General features: G+C 39.2%; 1 protein-coding gene and 1 long non-coding RNA gene across 2 annotated transcripts in view; one reads left to right on the plus strand and one right to left on the minus strand.

Annotated features, from left to right (window-relative positions):
* The window catches only part of Trhde (thyrotropin-releasing hormone degrading enzyme), a 404767-nt gene that overhangs the window by 364063 nt on the left and 24391 nt on the right, over positions 1–16313 (minus strand).
* Positions 2070–4264, plus strand: LOC148004682 (uncharacterized). Its single transcript, XR_015624654.1, has 3 exons — positions 2070–2133; positions 2392–2448; positions 4023–4264. It is a non-coding gene; the product is annotated as an uncharacterized LOC148004682 (long non-coding RNA).

Raw genomic sequence — 16313 nt, forward strand, 5'->3', positions numbered from 1 at the left:
TAGCAACTGCTTTTTGTGATTCTTGTAAGGAATAGGCAAGATCTGTTTAAAGTCTGAAAGTCCAGTGTGGCAGAAATCCAACAGATGTTGGTCCACTGAGCTGTGCATCAGTCCCAGTGCGCGAAAATGCTAACCAAGGTTCAGACACTGAAATCTGGAAATAGTCCTGAATACGAAAAGAAGGGAAAAACAATTTTTAAGGAAAAAAGCCTTTCTGAAAGGACGTAACCATGGGACTTGAAGCTATCACAGATTAACCAAATAGGCTGCTCCCTTTCATAAGTTACAGGAAGAGTTTGCCTTCCCCCTCCACTTAGAATTAGCAGACAATTGAGTTTTCCAGTTCCTGTACTATCCAACTTCTACTTGAATGTGCTGACTCGTCTAGGGCGCTCCAGACTGGGTGGTGTAATGGATGAAATTGGATTAATGTTCTCTGTTGTCATTTCTTACCACATGGATTAACTGAGTTTTCCACTGGCCGTAGGTAAAGTTGTCTAGTTAGTATTTCATGTGAGTATCATTTCCTCCACAAACAGTCAGCAGTATTTGCCGAGTGGCAACTGAGAAAGATGGCCTCCTACTGTTGCCAGATTTTCAGCCACAGTCATAAACTGAGTCCCTCTAGAAAGACCACGGCACCAGCCTTAGGTGCTTAAGTTATGAATGGAGCCTGCATCTCTAGGCTCACTAGCACTGTCTTCCTTCAACTGCCCGAAGCGAGCACAAGTACAGATGCATTCATGAGGTCACGCGTTCACACATGGAAACATGATGAACAAATCTGATGTACTTAGTGATGAAATCTACTTGTGAGTTTCCAAAAATTTATTAAAAAAAAAACCCTCATAGGTACAATAATAGCATTTGGGGAAAGACAAGATAGGAAAGGGCGTGTGTTAGTAATTGTCAAGGGCTAAGAATTTGGAGGGGAGTTGCTCATTAGAAGCATGAAGGAACGTTTGAGAACACTGGGTAGGCTTGCCATCTTGACTGTGGTAGTAGTTGGTGAATATGTGTATGTTTGCCAAAGCCTGTGTAACCATAAACCTAAACAGAATGAATTAAGTGCATAAAACTTACATATCAATAGTTAGACTTTTAATTTTTAAAAAATAGACTAGTTGGAAAAGGTAAAAAGAAACAGAGGGAGACTCCGATTGTGAACAAGAAAAAAGTGCTCTAATCTGCCCTGCAGCAACACTCCGGGAAACTAAAACGTCTAATTGTCAAAAATCTTCGGAAAGACCTTGCAAGGCTCTGTACATAAATAAGTTCTTAGGCTCAATAGTGTTAGAGGTCAGAGTCCACTAAAATTTGTATTGATTACAAGCTGTCCGTATTTAACCCTTCATCCTAAGGCAAAGGAAGGAATGGGGTCACATGGAAAGCAAAAATATTTTTATTGTGAGTTAAAATTGCTGTCCTTTTGATAATAATCTCTTTCATTGGACCTTCAGGTTAACAAATATATGAATATATAATCAAAAAAATTCCATTATAAAATCCCAAATATTCCCAGTATGCAATGTTTGATCTGAGTTTGTGGCAACATTTTGAATGACAGGGCATTTCCATATGCATGCGTTTGCATATCTTCTGTATAAGGTGATTGCAATTATTACAGTATTTCATGAGACGACATGGCCATTCTGAGTTACAGAGCACTTTCACCTATATTATCCCCTTCAATTGTCATCACAAGATGTGCAGCCACCGTTATTAAACCTGTTTTTACAGATAGGGTAGGGGAAAAGCAATCGGCAAAAGGCTGAAGGGTTTACTCAGAGTTGCAGGGCTCGAAAACGGAATGTGAATCTTAAACCCAGGCTTTGATACTGTTATAAATAACAGCTGGACTTAACTAGCAGTATCTATTAAAGCATTTAATTCCTACAACACACCATGAGGTGGGCGCTATTATACTTCTCCTTTAACAGGTCAGGAAACAGAGATGAAGTATTTACCCAAGGTCACACAACTAGAAAATAAGATCAGGAACCCACAGTGTCCATGTAGGCAATGAGGAGGTTCCCTACATCCGGGTATCTTGTTATCCCTCTACTGGCGTAAAACTGACTGAAGTCAACATACACCACCGCATCTATTCCAATGAAACCGTTGTGCAAACAAGTAAGGACATTAGAAAACATGCTGTGTCTTTCGGTGTCTTTCTAACAGCACTGCAGATTTGATAGTGAAAATGCGCCATCTTTTGCCTTTCTTCACGAGTCTCTGACTGGTTCCTTCCTTAGTTTAGATGTCTGGATGACCAACTATGTTAGGAAGCAATCCACCACCACCACCACCACCCCTTTCTCCCTACCTCCCCTCTCTATTCTTGTTGCAACCCTTATGCAACTTTGACAAATTTTATTTTATATTTCTTAGCAACTCTACCCTGGGCACAAGAGACAACTGGCTGGTGGAGATGGGAGGACCCATCACGTGAGTGATCCCTTCGCAAATTCCAGACTTCCGGTGTCAACCTAAGCATTAAACCGACTTAATAACCTTGTCGGAAGCACAACACCTGATCCCATTTCTCCATGGCTGCTATATTAAAGCCTTCTTAGTTTCTTCAGGTGCTTCATCATAGCTCTCAACTGATGAACTTTTCTTACATTTGTCTGAGCAAAGGGAACCATTGGGGTTGGGCGTGTGAACTCTTTAGCTGTCCCTGAGCACAGTAACGTGCCTGCCGTCATATTATCTTGAAGCATCGCTGTGCTTGTCTTTCTCTGGCATTCCTCCAATGGTTCTGTTTCCTTCCTCTCATCTCCTTTCACCGTCCATTGCCAGTTACCTTTCCAGTCGCCCTGAAATTCCCCTTCCGTGTTGTTTGTATGAGCACATGCTAAAATTTTTTGTCAATTTCAAAAAAAAACCTTAACTTAAATTTGACTATCTCCATTTTTCAAATATATTCTCACAGAATAGAGGACCACTGTCTCTACTCCTTTCAAACAGAAACAATTATCGTCTGCCATAAAAGGGGAGAGAAAAAAAAACAAACCTTGCACAATTATACTCAATGCAGCAGTTGCCTGGGACTAAAGATAAAGGAGCAGGCATAGGAGATTTTGGGGTGATGGAAATAGGCTCCATCTTAATTATAGTGGTGATTTCCTATCTGTCAAAACCCAGTGAATTGAACATTTTAAAAGGGCACCAATTACTGCACATAAATTACACCTCAATAAAGTTGATTAAAAAATAAACTCAATTCGACAAGAGTTCTAACATTTTTTTAAAAAGAACAAAGAAGGTGAGTAAAAGAAAGCATGCCAGAGTTATTAACAGGTGAAATATGATTAATTATACATCGAGACATTGAAGTGAAATGTGAATTTCTCCTCAGCCAAGTCAGAAAGGGAATGATATCAGATTAGAGAGAAAAAAAAATGGTACAGTAGTTCAATAAAGAATGTATCACTTCAGCTTCAAAAATGAGATTTTAGGTAATGGACATCTTCGAATAATGCAGAAATGGTATCTAATTGGCTGTTTCATATATCATCTTCTATTTTAAAGTGAGTATGCAATGGTTATTACTTAATAGAAGCATATCTATAGCCACCACTACACACTGGACTGCGCTCGCTACTTTCCGACAAAATAACACCCACAGGAATAGATAAGGCCTGAAGAAAAATGGCCTTCCACATGCCAGGTACTTTTATCTATGTAATCTCATTTTGTCTAACATGCATAATAAAAGCTTCTTAGACAAAATGAGATTACTTGTTTAAAGTGGTTACTTAACACAGCTAATACATAGCGGAACCAGAATGAGCTCCAGGATCTGTCAATCTTTAACATGTATCCCATTGCACTGATATAAAGGAGCAGATTGTCTAAAAGCCCATTAAATCATTTCTGACAGATGTCAATTATCTGAAGAAGTCATTGGCAAATGCTGGGTCACAGGCAATCTGTACTTGTAGTCTCCTGTGTGTGAACAGAGTACCAATAGTATATAAGATTACAGTGGAAATAAATCTACTTCTGTCTCCTGTTAGTCAGGTGTCAGTACTGCCATGCCGTGTCAGGCCAACTGATGGTCTCCTGGTTCTCCCTCTACAATGGCCCAGATCAGGAGAAAGACTACAAGAAGACATCAATGTGAATTCTATTCTTCTGATCAGAACTGGTTGAATCCCAAGTGCTACTCAATCTTATATGGAAGAGAAATGGATGGCAGAGTTCCTTAACCAAAAGTATCCAACTTTTAATAAAAACTGCATTTTATAGGTGTGCAAAATATGTGTTACTCTCAAGAGCTCAATTAATTCTTTGTTGAATGTAGCTACTTAGTGTCATCTATTTAGATAATGGAAAGATTTCAGTTTACCTTTAGCCAATTTAGAACTATTCTCTGACAGCCATGAACAACTGACTCAGCTATTCTCTGTATAACCTCAAAAGTGTAGATATCAGATTAGCATAAAGCAAAACGAGAGGGTTCTTTGAGTTTTCCCATTTTTCTTGCATACATATATTTCCTAAATGCTAACACCTCTATTTTCAAACTATACTCTGAACCCCACTCCTTCTCCGTACCCCACTGTCTACACTTTGCAGTAACTTCTTAATTCATCTCTCTGCCTTCACCCTTACCTTCACAGTAGTTTATTATGAGCCTGAAATGAAAGACCATTCTGAAATAAAAATCGGAACCATTTCAAGCCTTCTCTCACAGGGCTCAAATTAAAAGCTAAGAACCCCAGAATCACCATTAAGGCCTCTTCTGCACATGCACACACATACGTGTGTATGTCTCTGAATGAATCATTTACCATCCTCCTCCTGGTTACATGGCACCTCTGGCTATCCCCATAATACCACACACTCCTGCTCGGACACCTTGGTACTAGCTGTCCCCTCTACCTGGAAACTGCTTGCTCCAAACAATATTGCAGACTAAGGGAGAGAAATGACCTGAACACACACAAGAACGAGTATCTTTCCTTCTAGAAATACACAACTTCCAAAGTGTCTACATCTGCATCCTCTAAAACTGTTAAGTCATTCAATGTAATGTCAAAATAAGGGGGGAGGGCGGCAATGGGGGGAGGGTTGGGAGGGGAACACCCATAAGGAAGGGGAGGGGGGAGGGGGATGTTTGCCCGGAAACCGGGAAAGGGAATAACACTCGAAATGTATATAAGAAATACTCAAGTTAATAAAAAAAAATAAAAAATAAAATAAACAATAAATTAAACCAAAACCCTAGATAGTTGAGTAGTGGGACGTGTGTGTCATAAAGTGATTCCTACACCCCTCAACTCAATAGTGTTTATATTATGCAAGTTTTCAAAAATTGCTTAATAGCCTTTGATGTGAATAGAGATTACATTTAGACTGTAATTACTTTTTGACATGGAATCAAAAACTGATGTGAAAATTAATGACTATTATTATTTAGCTTGTTTTCACTGAAAACTACAAATATGATAAGCATTCACAAGGACTGAGTCCAAATCCTTGCTTCCCCCATAAAATATTATAGTACGTTTTCTAATTTCAAACTAAAAGGAAAACTAAAAATATCTCAGCTGCATTCCCACTCGCAGAACACGTGCTCATCCATGGGGCAAGAGGGGCATCAAAGTGGGAGGCAGAATAGTTCAAGATATGTGAACCTACGTCTACAGACTAGTGCGTGTCTCTAGTTATAAACCTCACAAGGTCAGATGCAAGTTATATGAGTTAAATGGCAGTAACACCAAAGACAGATGAAGGTAGACCACAAAAAGAGAAATCGTGCAGAGTCCCCTGGGATTTAGGGTGGTAGTGAGGATGGCAGGTAAGACAGCCACAGATAAAGAGAAAAGAGTGTTAGGCACAGAATAAGTGAAATCAACAAAATTACTCGAAAAAAACAATCTACTTTTGTCTGATTATACCTACTTATTTAGCTAAATCTTTCATCTTGAGCAGTGACTGTTAAGGCTTTTTTTTTCAAAGCCTACTTTGGAAATACCTTGATCCTTTATATTACACACAGAGAAAAAAATGTACTTTTTCTAGTTGCTGACACTCCCTGATACAACTGTCCTCACACAAATTACAGTGAATCCACTGAATGTGTTGGGGATTAGGACTGAGTAGGCAAATAGTTCTTGTAGCCAACATTCTTCAGGATTCATAATCGGCCCTAGGTGCTTACTTGTTGGGGTTGTCCTAAATGTGGATTTATGGCTATATACTCCATTTGTGGAAATCAAACCATGAGCAGGTAGCAATGTTCTGTCTTTACCTGATTTTTCTGCTCATTACGACCAAGCCCAGCATCCTCCGGGGACATTCAGTCACTCATTCTTGAGGAAAGATAAATGGTTGAAATGGTTTAACCTAATTTATAGACTGGCATTTATTCTTTTTGTACTCTCTTCTTTGCTGTAGTTATTCGGTTGACATTGCTATGATTTTGATAATATTCAGGAGCACGTGGATGAATCTGGGTGTATGAACATTGGGTGATCTAATATTCATGTAACCATATCCCAGAATGAAGAGCTTTTATAGTTGCTGGAATTTACGTGGATCCTTGTAATTTGTTGTTGTTGTTTTGTTTGTTTGTTTGTTTGTTTTGGAGGGAAGGGAAAGTACTTTAACCAAAAAGCCAGTCCACTCCTCCTTCTCTCTCCCTCTCTTTCTCATTCCCTCTCTGTTTCTTCACCTTCTTTCCTTTCTCTCTTCCTTTCTCTCCAAATAGTTATCTAAACACAAGGTGAAAGACAGACACATGGGACAATATGATTGATTTCTGCTCATCATCTTCAGGCTCATACACTCTATTCTGAGAAAAAAAATAAAAGAGATGGGTGAGCAGGTGATTGCTTATTATATAAGAGGCTGGGGAAATGGATTCTACCAACCAGCTCTTCACTCGCCTCTTGTCCACTTGTGTAGGCTCTGACTCAGTGGCTTTCTGAGTCAAGCTTACAGAAAGAGAATATGGCGATAATCCACTCAGAAGCACCTGACTACGAAGTGTGTTCCTGAGATTCCTCTTTTCTCTTGATTAGAAGTACATGCCTCACCAATGTCTAAGAAGCTCTCACTTGACTCTGTCACCTCAAGATGATGAATACATTTAACTGTATATGTTTCTCCTTGATTCATAAATGACCCATCATGGAAAACTCCAGTGAGTTCATAGAAATCCCAACAGATGTTCTGAGAATCGTGATCCATCATGATCAGTGTGACCCACAGACTACCATTAGCTTGTTTGCAAACCTCTGGATCACTGGTCACTGTAAACTCAAAACACTGGCAGCATCGCTCTCTCCAGTTTCCTCAGATTATGATGGCCTTTCCTTTCCCCACTTAGAGCAAATTAAACAATGAATCTTGTAAGTTTACAATAGAGATCAGCAAAATTCTAGTAAAATCTGAAGTCTGAAGTACTGTTGACATTCCTATTATCCATAAAAGATGCCTATATTTTCTGTATAAGTCTCAATTTTTTTAAATATATAACCAAAAACAAACAAAAAGGAAAGCCTAGGGGTTGGGGATTTAGCTCAGTGGTAGAGCGCTTGCCTAGGAAGCGCAAGGCCCTGGGTTCGGTCCCCAGCTCCAGAAAAAAAAAACAAAAACAAAAGGAAAACCTGCAGCCAGTATGCTACTTGAGTAAACCAAGGTAGTCCGTTGACTGTATAGAATTATCAACCTTTACTTTATCATCCAATGTGAGACAGTAGTCCGTTCTCCATCTTTACAACAAGAATAACACAGATTTGTTCCTTTCTACCAGAGCACACACTTAGTGTTCAGTAAATACCTGAAGCTGATATTGTGTTTTTAAAACTATCCCTAACATAGACTGTTGCTAATCACTACCCAAAGCCCATGCTCCTGCCACCTCCTCACACATTTAGCTTGACTATAACCTTATGAAACAAAGACTATATTTACCAACATCCCTTGCAGCTAAGTAGGACATGTTTGAAAGTTATAACAAATAGAAAGTTAAACAAAGTATTTGTACGTGAAGTCCAAAACATGCCCTTCAAAGCAGAAAGCACCATTATAGAAAATCATCTCCACTAGGATGCATGAAACAAAAGTCTTCTACCCAGAATTCACATATAGAGACATACCTTAAGAGCATCGGTACTGAATAGAACTCTGCTTATATCTGAAGGTTCAGATGCAATAATCTGTGATAGAATCTAAGTGTGAATTCAAAAGACAACAGTCCCCAGTGATACTAAAATGCAATATAATTTAAGGATCACTGTATCATTCATTCATTGGTCTAGACTAGAAAGGAAAATCAACATTAAATACCACATTGGAAACACTGAAAAGTGAACAACCCTCGGTCTATCCCCCAAACACTCAAGGAATCTTTGTCCATAGAACACAGAGTACTTATTTTTGGCTAGGCATGAGAAGATATGAAAACATTCTTGATTTTCTCTTCCTCCCTATAAAGCTATTTTTTCCATTTACAATGATTATCAGAGGGGTGTGTGTGTGTGTGTGTGTGTGTGTGTGTGTGTGTGTGTGTGTGTGTGTGTTGTCTCTTATTCTGTTTCCTATTCTTACTCTGGATAGACTCTGGATTATTCCTAATTGCAGAAGCAAGGAGGCCTCATAAAATAGTGTGACCCTTCCAAGTCCTGTGGAGTTCCTCAGGTATCTCCTGATCAGTGTCACACCTCCACATGGAGCCTCCTCTACACGATCATTGTCCAGACATCAGAGACCAAAGGCAATCCTCTGCAGCAATGGTTCTCTAGTGAGATGCTTCTCCTCTGGGATAATTCTGAAGTGTACATCTGGCAACATCTGGAAATATTTTCAGCTGTCACAGCTGTGTATGCTATTGGTGGTAAATATTCTATAACATACAAGACAGACGTCCCCCTCCCCAATAAAAGTGTTCTCTAGCACAAAATGTGACCAATTTAGAAACAGAGTCATTTGCTTCCTAAGAATGCTCAGGAAGGTCTAGTTATTCATATTTCCCTAAACACACATTCTCTAAAAAGTATCTCATGCCTAGCAGAAAATAAGCTCCCTGAAGAGAGAGAGAGAGTCCCTGTTTCTCAATTCTGTCCCCACACCTGCCCTTAAACACTCAGCCTTCAAAAATGTGAACCAACCCAGTAAAGCTCTAGAACAGAGCTCTAGAGTCAGATACGTTGTGACACAGTGAGCCAGCATTTACAGCAGGCAAGCTAGACCACATTCCCTTGTCTGCACACTATAGAAAACAGAACTGTAGAAAAGTCTTCATGCAGCTATGAAAAGTAACGTAGATAATGCAGGAAAGGTCTCAGGACAACCTGATACATAATAAGTGATTAATAAGATCACGATATTTAAAAATAAAGTAATAAAGTAATTTAATGAATGAATTTCTTACAGCATTCACATAACACAGGAGATTTCTTCTTTTCCACATTTTCATTTGTATGCCTTTTTGTTAACAGCACTTTTAATCACAGTCTGGCAGCTGGTAGGGTGTTACTTTTTTAATCTATAGACAAGAGATAACAGTCCGAGATACCTTTGTGTTACCAGCTTCATCTCCATTGTTCTTCAAAGGATTCATCTGTCCAGAGTATTTTTCCCTCAGAGAATTTTTTTCCACAAGCATACCAATATTCTGTCTTTTCAAACAAAACAGAACCATAGAAAAACATACCTCACTTCCCCCTAATAATTATGTTATTATTATTTCTTGGGATTACAATGTTGGTAATCCCAAGAAAAATAAATGCTACAAATTTTTTACAAAACTCTGCACAGCGGCACTGTGCTGTGAGGGTTCGATAAATGCCAGTATCTCTTGTCTCACCCTAAGCTATGCCTCCTTAAGTCTTGCAAGCTGACGATTTTAAGCTGCTCTCACAAATGTCCCCATCCCCCCTCAGTCATCCTTTAGCCCTGCCTACCTACCAGCAACACATGAATTGGCCACTTTACCTGTGTGCTGCCAAGCACTGAGAGTCCTCATGCAACTGGCACTTTGATGGCACTACAGTTTCATTGTCTCTTTAAAGTTATTTGCAATATACATTGCTATCCCCATTTCATACAAGAGGCCATGGCTCCAGTCTAGAGACTTGCTTTGAGTCAGGGATGGAATCCAAACCCAAGCCCAGTGTACTGAATAGCCATGTGACTTCCACTAATGTTCCCTGCCCAGCCTGTGCTTGACACCTCTCTAACACCCTACAAAGCGTGCTGAGTACAATCCTTACACCCTCAGCCAATCCTGTACACAGCAGTTCCACTCCATCATGTGCTCATTGCCTTCTCTAGAGGACAAGTAAGTAGGATTCTCTCCACCATGAGCACCTCTTAGAACCCCACTGAGGCTGCTCTGATGGGATTTCTCATTGTGTAATGAAGTACTGAAAAGGAAGAGAGAAGACCGGAACTCTAATTCAGACAAAGGGAGTGTGTTTCATTTGATAATGCTCCCTTATCTGAAGCGCCGAGAGACAATTTTGCATTAATTCTGAGCATGTGTAGAGATAACCTAACTTTCAGCCTGACTTCCCATTTAAAAAAATTTGCATTTCATCAGAGAGACACATATAATAAATTTGCTATATGAACAAAAAAAGATCTTATTTCTTCATTTCTCTCATTGGCTTGACAAGATTGTAAGGCATTAAGTTGCAGAAGAAACAAATGAAATGGTTCCTCTGTCCATGCTGCCGCCTGGACAAGAAGCTCTGCTGAGGGCAGGAGGGGAAGATGGGAAAAAGGAAGCTTTTTGAAGTCAGAGTAAAGTGCTACTAACAACCATTGTTCATTCATGCCAAAGACTCATAAAGATCTATATTGACTTCCTTCAAAATGCATGATATTTTGAATATTTACTGACTGAATGGGCAAAGAACTATACTATGTACCCTGGAGTAAGTGTGTGTGTGTGTGTGTGTGTGTGTGTGTGTGTGTCTGTGTCTGTGTGTGTGTGTCTGTGTGTGTCTGTGTGTGTCTGTGTGTCTGTGTGTGTCTGTGTGTGTCTGTGTGTATAGAATTCCATAAGCTATATAAAATGCATATGGTACATATTTGTTTACAATTACATGCATAGTGTGTACAATCTCTGAGTGTATTTTTAACCAAAGACAATTCTCCTCTTCAAAGGTCTTGCATTTGCATTTTTGTAACTGAGAACAGATGTGCACAATACAGTATGAACTTACCAGATGATCACAGTGGAAGACCTACCTCAACTCACAAAGGTTTCATGGAGAAAATGAAACCTAAAACCGCCTAGAAGAATAGTAGACTCTGATAGTAGGATATTTCATCCTTTTACTACAAATAGTCTTTAAATTTTAAATAAAGAAATTTAATCATGGCTTCTGGGAAAGTTATTCTTAAGAAAGGCAAATAGACAGTTAGCGAGTCGTCATTACCAGGTCAAAATTCTACTCTGGATGCTCAGCCATGACCCTCTGGTGAGCTTCAAAGACCTCAGTATTCTCCTCCCAAATTATATGGAACCTTTCTTTGGAATATGTAAACCTCACTTTGGTCATCTCATTTCCTCTAAAGGTCCTTCTTTCTTTTTCTGATATATATATATATATATATATATATATATATATATATATATATATCATATACATATGATATATATATATATATACATTCTAAGCCCCCTTTATTGAATCTATCTAATACCTTCAAACTCCCCACCTGCCATTTTCTTCTAGGTCCCATAGGCTTAGGCAGATGAGCAGTTGGGCATGTAGGTGCCTGAAGGTGAATACAAGCTGTGCCACTAGTAAGCTACAGAACCTTGGTATCCTTTCTCTCATTTCCCTACCATTTGAAATCCAGGTGTAGCAATTACTTTTCTTGTCATTGCTATGACAAAATTCAAGACAGTTGAACTTAAAGGAGAGTTTATTTATTCGGGCTCATCGCCTCAGAAGATTTGGTCTACCGTTGCTTTGTCCCATACTCCTAGATAGAATGCCATGGTGGTTAGAATGTGAAGAGCAGGGGCTCCTTCATTTCATTTCAGAAAGGAGCAGAGGAAAGAGAAAATGGGAAAGTACCTTGAGTAGCACATGGTCCTCAGGAACATGCATCCAGTGACATACTTCCTCCAAAGCCCTGTCACCTACTTCCCATGTATCTATCATATTATGAACTTATTAAAGCATTAATCCATTCCCTATGTCAAAACACTCACTATCTGTTTGGATCTGTTAAATCCAGACCTAAAATATATGTGCATTGTTGATTACCTCTTAGGTAGTTATAAAACTAATAAAGTCAATAAGACCAACCACCTCATGGATTAATAATAGTTGATGCCCCAAACTGTCAAATTACATATTAAACAACAAGATGCTTAGAATGACACCTTGAAGCTAATAAGTGATAAATAAACTATACCTCTATGTGTTAAAATACACTGATCTGTAAGACATGTTTTCTTCTTCCTTAATAATACCCTGTCATTTTTCTGCCAAGAAACTATCTCTCCTGAGGTCTGTCTGCTCTGCTGGGTGCTAACAAAAACCAAGTATCTTTATGAAATGATTGCATGCTAAGAACATCAGATGGTGTACCTAAGAAGACTTTAATTGGTATCTGCTCTCTGGATCCTCAAAGGAATCCCTTCTAAGACATAATAGTTTAATTCTTCATTCGTGTTAACTTCTCCCAATTCTACCATTGAGTTTCTTATCTGCTGAATTTCACTTGAGTTGCTTTCAAATATTTGCAACAAATTACTTAATCTACGGATCGTACTACTCTAAAGAAAACTCAAGGTTCTCTTCCCTCAAAACCCCACCTCTCACAAAGTAATCTCTTTAAATACATTCTAGTCACCCCTTTCCTCCTACACCTGAAACTCAATACTATCAGAACTATTACCCATCCTCTTGCTGACACTCTCTCCTATTCTGCTTGGCTATCTGCCCTCTCCTGATTGACCCTGCCTTTATGCAACAGTGCACTGTACCTTTAGATTCAAATGGATCAAGCTAAACATTCAGGGGAAGAGGAGATGAGAAAAGTACTAACAGTACTGTCTGTCCTCATCACTGCCACCTACCAATGTTTCTTGACTCTTTATCAGACCAGATGGCTTTATCTCTTTTGAAATTCTGCCTTGTAGCTTCCAGGGTGCAGCAGCATGATTATCTGTAATAAGCTAGTAAGCCTCTTATTAAAGAAGGCTATGCGATACCCACCGAAGACAGTAGGTATTACACAATCAGAGACGTCCTCAGTCCTACATCTGTGTGAACTTCTCAGGCATTCGCACAGACTGTTGTTTTCTCTTTGATCTCCTTAATTATGACCGTTTTTGTTAAATGTAGCCTTTTGATATTAAACATAGCAGCGTTATCTGCTTTTGAAGTAAATAAAAAATCTTTTTCCGTGGTTTTGAGAGAGATAGTGAAACAATCTTCAGTGCCATGTGAAAACTGCATACAGATAGTGTTTGGTTTCCTACATTCACCATTTCCTCTCCAAATTAAGCCTAATCAAGAAACAGCAGCATAGAACAGACCTCGTGAGGTTTCTTCCACCATCTGGTTTGATAAGGAAGCCGAACATTAAGTAGGTGGCAGTGGCTAAGTACCAATAGTACTATTAGTACTTTTAATATCTCCTCCTTCCACTCTGAATATTGAGCACAATCATCAGAGTACAAAGGACTTCCAGGATTCTTCAGAAGATATATTTCAATTTCATAGCTATAAGTCCAACTCCCAGAAGCATTAATGTATCTCAAAGGTATATTGGGGTATCTGAATTTTAACAATAATCCTGTAAGAATCAATTAGGCTTGAGTGACAACAACCTTAATATGTGATTGCTTTCCTCCTCATTTGGAACATAACCACAGTCATTGTAACAGTTAATTTTGGTTGTCAACTTGACACACCTGGGAGGAAAAAAGCACTGTTGAAAAATGACCTCTATTAGATTTCTCTGTGGGCATATCTGTTGGGTGTATTGTTGGTGGCTGGTTGATCTGGGAGAGCTCAGCCCACTGTAGATGGTACCATCTCTGATCAGGGGGTGCCTAGGATGTATACAAATGATAGTGAATGTGAGCTTCAGAGTAAGCCAGTAGACAGGATTCCTCTCTTGTTTCTATTTCAAGATGCTATCTTGATTTCCCATGACTTCCCTTAATGTTAGTCTGTAGCCTGTAAGACAAATAAATGCTTTCCTCCTCACGTTGGTTTTGGTCAGGCTTTTGCCAGAGCAGTAGAAAGAAAACCAGAACATTGTCCAGAGACAAGTCTTCCAAGAAACAAGGATTTGGCTCTAATTCGCACCAGCAAAGATCTAAATGACGTATTCTTTATCTGTGGGTAGCCACTTCAATCTTTGAAATTTTGAGCAGGTTTTTCCCTAACCAAACAATTAAACAGATCAGAGTCAACAAATAACAAGAACAACAAAATGAAATGAGGGGGACTCTTTGGGCAACAGTGATGAAATTGATGACCCTCATACCTCTAGAGAAAGCTCCCAGTATGATAAGAAGACTATCCAAGCTCTGACCCTTTAATGTCTCTCTCAACTAAAGGATAAAATCAACGTTCCTTAACAGAATGTATAAATCCTTCATGATCTGACTTCTGAATAAAATGCCCAATCTCATTCCTCACCCTACGCTTCCTCAGTAGAGTACAACACTCTAACTCCTTCAACTCGTAAAGGCTTGTCCAAAACAGCCCTTCAAAGTAAATGCCCTAAATAGCTAGCAAAAAGAGTAATTCAAAAATAATAGCAAGTCAATCACAGTGGGAGAGTAGCAAATGGAGGGGGAGTTTTGTATCATTAGATTATGTAAAATTAATTTAATCTTAACTTGCCAGGACCTGATTTAAGAGGCAATAAGGTGCAGTCACTCGAAGTCTTTCCAGGGAAACTGAAGGAAAAGGGAGGCAACCAGAACTCTGTCCCATCTCTTTACAGAGACAGAAACATACGTGGCTAAGCGACAGAGAGCCTATCACACGCATTATCAAGTATGACTCTGCTACAGCAGTGGACGCTGCTTACCACCCAACGTGTCTGTGCAGACGGTTACTGTGCCTTTTTACTAGGCTGTCCCTGGGCTTCTACTTCATATATAGATTCTTACACCTCCGGGCATTTGATAAATAGTGGATTGTATAACAAAACCCATTAACATCTATCACTGAATCCACCATCAACCCAAGCCAGTCAGCAGGGAATAGAGATTTGCTGAGGCACACTCCATTACACTATGATCCCCTGGAAACCTTGGGGCTGGAAAATCTAAACCCTCTCCATTAACTAGATTCAGCCGCTATGGTCTCCTTCCTCTGTTATTAACACAACCCTGCAGACTACCACTCTGCCTCCCATGTAAACGCACCTGATGTTTTCAATGGTGTTCATCTTTAAGCAAATCTCTGGCCTACTCCATATTTCTTCTCTTGGGATTTAATGGAAATTTTGCAAAAAAAAATTAGAAATGTCTTTTTTTTAGGTTAGCACACAAGATAATTTACTTCGTTGTGGCGTTTTACACATACTTTGTCCTTACCCGTTCATTCCCTTATCCCTCTCTCTGCCATAATCCCCTTAACTGATCTTGCTCGCACCTTTTCTCCACACAATAGTCCCTCTTCTGCCCTTATGCCACATGCATTTTATTTTATCTTCTGTCTTTATCCCATCCTTACCTTAAGTCTTTTCTCCCTCCGTCATGGCTCCCTTTCTAGTTTTATAACACACACACACACACACACACACACACACACACACTATAGAATACTTATATGAAAGAAAATATGTTGACTGTCTTTCTCAGCCTGCCTTAAGATACTTAACCTGCTCATTTCCAGTTTTATGCATTATCATGCAAATGTCAGGATTTAAGTAAAATTCCATTAAGTATATTCTTTATCCATTCATATGTTGGTAAACATCTAGGCATGTTCCATTTCCTAGGTATTGTGACTAGCATATTAATATTCATGAATATGCACGCATTTCTGTGATAAGACCTGGAAACTTTCAGGTCCATACAGGAATTGTGTAGCTGGGTCATATGGTATTGCTATTTTTAGTTTTGTGAGGAACTGCCATACTGATGTCCTGAGTCCATTTCCACCAGCTGTGAATAGTGTCCCCCTTTGCTGACATTTGTTTTTTCTTTTTTGGTGACAGCGACTTTCACTGGAGTGAGATGGATTCTCCAAGTAGTTCTATATCCATGCATATGTATTGCATCCATTTTTCCCCTGTGAATTTATCCCTTAATAGAGGCTACTGGCTCTGCTTCTACTGCACTAATGAAATGTTTAAAAGTT

Source organism: Rattus norvegicus, chromosome 7 (genome assembly GCF_021556685.1).
Source record: "Rattus norvegicus strain SHRSP/BbbUtx chromosome 7, alternate assembly SHRSP_T2T, whole genome shotgun sequence".
In the NCBI taxonomy this organism is placed as follows: Eukaryota; Metazoa; Chordata; class Mammalia; order Rodentia; family Muridae; genus Rattus; species Rattus norvegicus.